The sequence below is a fragment of the Impatiens glandulifera genome, chromosome 1, assembly GCF_907164915.1.
Source record: "Impatiens glandulifera chromosome 1, dImpGla2.1, whole genome shotgun sequence".
Lineage (NCBI taxonomy): Eukaryota > Viridiplantae > Streptophyta > Magnoliopsida > Ericales > Balsaminaceae > Impatiens > Impatiens glandulifera.
The window spans coordinates 47,415,658-47,422,088 of NC_061862.1; positions in this window are offsets into that span (position 1 = coordinate 47,415,658).

A 6,431-nucleotide genomic window follows, 5' to 3' on the forward strand; every position below is an offset into this window, starting at 1 on the left:
CATCCATTGGGTTCCAATTTAATTAAATTTTGTTTAATTAAATTTTGGATATTTTAAAATAACCCTATAAGGGATAAATAGATAAATATAGTACACTAGATAATATGAAAACAAATAAATTAATTAATTAATATATATTTTGTGATAACTGTGATTGAATTCTTATAAGAAAAAAAATGAGGGTTAAAAGAGACAAATAAATAATAAGAATCAAAACAAGGTTAAAGCTATAAATGGGGTTGTGTGGCTATTTTTTACTCTGCAATTTTTCTAGTTTATATTTTTAATGAATCAATTAGTTAATTTAGAAGTTAGTTATATAGTTTTGACAAAATAGTTTTCAAAATTAAGTTTTGATTAAGTTTCTTTGTTTAATTAGTTTGTTAGTTAGGTAGTTCCATTTTAATTGATTAATATTTTTTTTGCAGGGTATGGAAACTATGGTGAAAGGATTCAACTAAGGACAGGAGTTCGATCGTTAATTATTTGATGATAAAATGTTAATTATTTGATGATAAAATGAATTTAAAAGGAATTAAAAATCGATTTTGATAAACTCTTTAAATAAAAATGAAATCTAATAATCTTGTGTAACAGAAATTATTTTTAATCTTTGTAGGAAGATTTTGGACCATTAGATGAGCGCTCAAATCTCATCCAACAGCCCAAAATGCTCTAGGCCCCGCTACAACGGATTTAACGCGCAAATAACCGCACTGGATCAACTACGGGATTGACTAACCCCGTTAGTCAAGCCATTGATCTCCCAACGAAACGCGGACATCATCAAACGAAACAACGTCGTTTAAGTCTTCTTTTCGTTGGGACGTAGGGCTCACCGGAATCGCGACCTAGCCATTGTTATACATGTTTGTTAACATGTTAGAATGATTTGCAAGCAACTGTAATCATATTTGATAAAACTGAAATTTTAAAATTCAAGCATAAAATTAAATTTTAAAATATGTTTTCTTGGTTTTAATCCGAGTTTTTTGATTAAATTAGTTGTTATACATGTTTTTAACATGTTAAAATGAATTTCAAACAACTGTTTCACCACTTCGAACAAATATTATTTGAAATTTTTTGGATTTTGATTCAATCTTCAAAAATTGTTTTAATGATAATTATTTCAAATTAATGGAACAAAAACCCGGCCTTGAAATGACCTAATTTGAAAGATCCCAAAATTTGATCTAGAATTGTGTTTTAAAACTGATCATTGTAAGGATTTCAAAATTGTGATTTATGTTAGGGATTTTGTGGTCTTCATGATCATATGAACTTATGAACTTACTGTAGTTTACGCATCATAATTTCATGATCGCAATCAAAAGTTATGGACTTCAGAAATTTTGGACCAAAACAAAAACACTCGGTCCTATGGTTTAGCCTGGGACCAAAGATCCTCGGTCATGTTCTTCAGCAGGGATCGAGAAAACGCACATTGACCGTGGATCCTAGGACCGGTTTATTCATATAGGACCAAGCCCTAGGACAGATTTTCGAACCTAGGACCGTGAAAGTCGACTAAGAAATTGACCTAGGACCAAGCCCTCCTCTAAGCATAGGACCGATATTTCTAACCCTAGGATCGAGCCCTCCTCTTAGCCTAGGACCGGTGTTTCTAACCCTAGGACCGGAACTTTCCTCATAGCCTAGGACCGATGTTTCTAACCCTAGGACTGAGCCCTCACTTAGACTAGGACGGGTAAACCTAACCATAACCCTAAACTAAGATCGATGGCTACCTAAGACTAGGAACGAGCACCTAGACCGGTAGACTAGACCTGGGACCGACCCTCCTTAGTCTTCGACCGTGCCATCCAAGTTTCAGACCGAGCCTCCTGAGCCTAGGACCGAGCTCTCCAGTCCCTTGACCCATGCGACCGAGGCACGGTATAAACCACCCCAATCTTGACCGAGCCCGACCGAGTCTAGATCGACCCAACCAAATCCAGAACCTAGGACTTCGGTCCTAAGGCCTATTTGGTTCCACTTTTCAAAATCCAAAATTATTTTTATAATTTTGGAACCCGAACCCATTTTCAAATAATTCCAAAAGGTCAGAAAATGATATTTTTATATTTTTAGGGTGTTTCCTAAACCAATGCTTTCGATAAGACCCCGTTTAGAATTTATTTTTAAATTCTAACATTTTCTCTAATATTTCAGGTTTTGTTAAATTTGAATACCAGCGTAACATGTACCACCCTTTTTAAATAATTTTGTACAATTACTTAAAGTTCATCCTTGTTTAAGACTCTTGGAATACTAATTAAAGGTAATAAATGTTATAGTTGGATTATAAAAGCCATATTTTGTTTATTTTAGAAGAATTTTCGAAAAACCGTTCTTAGGCGGGCCCATAGGACATAGCATGAAAGCCCTTTCCCAACATAAACAGACAACGAACCACCATTTTTTCAAAAACTCTAGTACCGAAATACGTTTTTACATATATCATTTTATTTATTTTCATAAAATCTCTTGACGACTCTGATTTCAAATAATATTCTTTTTAGATTAGTTATGTTTGATTAATTTAAACCGGGTTTAAGTTAAATTGTTATTTAGCCTCCAAGATTATTTAAATTTGAACGAAAGATTAATTATTTTTACATAATAAATTTCTCTGCTCCAGGTATTATCAATATTTTTTAAAAACTAAATGTTTCATTTTAAAAGGATCCTAACACACAAACCAAGGTTGAAACGGATCGAACCTCAAGCCATCCTGCGATATGATATTTCCCCTATATTGCCACGTGTCCGCCTCATCGTGATACGTGCTAAGATATGGGACCAAGAGGTAGAGATGACCGTTTCTAGGGACATTACAATATTATATATGAAAACATTATGGGCCTCCCCAATAATTCAATAAATCCATAATCTCTCATTTTTACCCTTTTTTTTAGTCGTCCACCTTCCTACCTTTATGGTCCTTCTAGTTGCCCACCTCATCTTTAACTTTAAGAATATCTAAATTATTCACATATCTAGCTATTTCACTAGTAATAAACCGAATTCGAATTTATTTAAATTGGTTCGGTTTTCAAACTTTCTTAAAAAATAAATATTTGAAAAACCCGAACCAAAAACTCGAATAAGTCAAAAACTGAATCGATGAACAACCCTAGCTCTAATATCTTTGCAATCTAGGTTAAGGGTCCTTCTCAGATATAAGAGAAATCTTAGCTTAAATACCTAAGCCTAACCCTATATGTTAGTTAATTAAGAAACTTGGGATCTGAAGTTTAAGGACTTGGCTAGGGTGCCTAGGGAGTTTCCGAGGTTGAGGTTGGGTTAATTAGAAAGATATCCTCTAAGGCTTTATTTTGGTAGATCATTCACCTCATTGGCAATATAGAATTCCTCATCGGTCGTTAAATATTATGAATCTTTATCAATGATTACCGTGTCGCGTGGTATCTATTGGTCGACATATATCGAATAACGTACTATGACTGATATGTACGAGTAGTTGGTGATCACACCTTTAATTTTATTGCTAGTTTAACTCGTATGGTGCATCCTAGATTTATTAATCTTCGGTTGAAGCTTTGATGCCCTAAACTTGATATAGTCGGGTTGCGGGCTTTTTCTCCATAGATACACCATCCATGATGGACTGAGGCTAATATCAATTGGTAGTTAGTTCTTAAACCGTCAATTTGATAGTTCATATGTGTCTAATGGAATTTGTAGCTAAATGTTTCGTCATTTGAAGTCTAACCTACCTTTACTTAGCTCTTACGACATACACTATTCTTCAATGGCTCTCTCCATTATATAGAGGTTGAATTACGTTTCAAAGCTAGTACCAAGTTATTCATTTGCTTCTTTTGATCATTTGGATAATTCATGAGAAACTTTTGGTGCACCCTAGCTCGACTCTTGTTGATAGAACCCGAGTGGCTCTTAGTTGCTTCGGTTGATACACCACTTACTTTTAGATGCAAATTAGATTGACACCTCGGGGTTTAAAAACCATTTGTAGCCACGCTCAATGCTAACCTTTTGGTTACTCATTAACTCGATTTGGTCTCATAGTTGTTAGAATATAAGATAATATATATATATATGTAAGATATTATCACAATATTATAAATTGTGATGCTATAATATTATATTAAATAAATATCTGTAAGATATTATCAAATATGATAAATTGTGATAATATCAATATTATCTTATATTATTATATTAGTTTTATTATAATCTTAATGTAATGTATATATAATAGACATAACTTATGTAATTCAAAATATCATTTCAATACAATATTTCTCTTTTCTAACACGGTATTAAAGCTAAAGTTTTCTTCTTGAGCTACAAAATCAAGTCTTCCGCTGACTTCATGAACGGTTACTTTAGTAATTGATGGAGGACTTAATAATGCTTTATTAATTATTATTATTATTTTAATAATTTTTTTCTTTTTAAATAATTTTGTTAATTTTTTATTTCTTCGGCATTCATATTCTCCGAGTTTTGATTTTAGTTGTTGATTCAGCCAAGCATTTTATGCCAATGGGATTCCACCTCTTCATTGGTTTTTATTTTATGTAACACATGGACATCCCCGTCATTGGATGGATCTCGAGACTCACGAGTAACTTCGGAGTTCATTTAGTTGTTATTTCACCACCAGTATTTAATGCCCATGAATTTTGACTTCTTCGTTGGTTTATCAGTGAACATATTGACATCCTCTAACTGGATGGAGCTCACGAGTTTCTGAAGTTTGAAGAATACATCATCAACATCTCGATCGTATTCAACCTCAAGTTGTTCAAGTGTTTTTCATCTTGAGTTTGAGGAGGGATATTATAATATTAGATAATATATATGTAAAATATTATTACATTATTATAAATTGTGATAATATCATTATTATATTAAAATAATGTATCTGTAATATATTATCACAAATTCACAATATGATAAAATTTGATAATAGCACTATTATCTTATATTATATTAGGTTTCTTATAAGCTCAATGTAATGTCTATATAATTGACATAACTTATGTAATTCAATATAACATTCTAATACAATTTATCTCTTTTCTAACAATAGTCTTAGTTATGATTAGTGAAAGGGAAGTTGATCATGTCGTTCTGCCTTGGAAGTTGGAATGAAGAGTTGAAGCATGCATACTAGAAGTTGGTACTAAAATCGCTACTAAGGACACCATGAATAAGGGAAATTTGATTATACCTCCACATGCATGTGCATGCATGTAATTTTTACCCTTGACTTACCCACAAGTTAACCCAACCAGCCTGGGTTGACTTGCCCCTTTACCAATCCAACCCGCTCCGATCCTCTTATCGACCGATGGTTGCCAGCTCCGGTTCAGCGTTGGACCCATCTTCTGCCGTTCATGGTGGTTTCCGGCGAACCCTCAGGAATTTTTTTTTCATTTTTTTACAAAATATAAAAACACAAAATTAGTATCTAAACGTCATACCGGCTTAGGCCATTAGTCTTATTTATTTTTATTACTTTTATTTTATTTATAACACGTCGAGATTAATTAATTATTTTTAACCTATCAAGTATTATTATGCTTTAAGGCCTGAACTTTTTCTTTCATTAATTGTATCCAATTTGGATCTATAAGATAGATAATTGTGCCAAAAATTTCATATATGGGTAAGTAGTAGGTGTGTATTTCTTTTGGGAGAAAAAACGACTTAGCGTTATTTCAATAAAAATTCCCAAAAAAGGGAAAAAATCAAGAGTTTTAAGGGATCATCCTAGACAAGCCTAGAACGATTTTGAGTTCGTAACAGTTTCTAAATAAAAGCTAAAAAAACAAAGAACGTAAACGTATTATCTCATTACAATGATTTCAATTCTAGTGATTTTTGTAAAAGGTAGATTCCAACTTCTACATATGTTACAATTTGCTCCTTATTTGGAATTATCCTCCAAGTTCCTGCGAGGGCACCGCAATCTGAGACGATATCTCTCCACAGCTCTTCGATGCTCCTGCGGGTTCTGCCATAAACTCTTGCATTTCTCTCCTGCCAGATATTGTATACCAGTGCTCTAAAGCCGCACTTGAATACATTTGTTGCGAATTTGTTTTCTTTGGCTTTGAGCATTGCTACCTCTTTAATTTCTTTTCATTCATTCGGGAAACAGAACAGCTCCATGCTCTTTGCAAATCTATCCCAAAGTTCCGATGCGATACTATAGCTCACAAATAGATGATCAATGATTTCTTCGTTTCTGTTGCATAGAAGACAACTCAGCTCTGGTAGACTCATATACTTGCTGATGCAGTCTCGAGTGTTGAGTCTTTCTTAGAAGGCGAGCCATAGGATGACCTGGTATCACGGAATGATCTTGGTTGACCATACAAGAGGAGCTCATTCTACTTTCTGTGCTTTTTTCTGGGTTGCCTCCCATATTC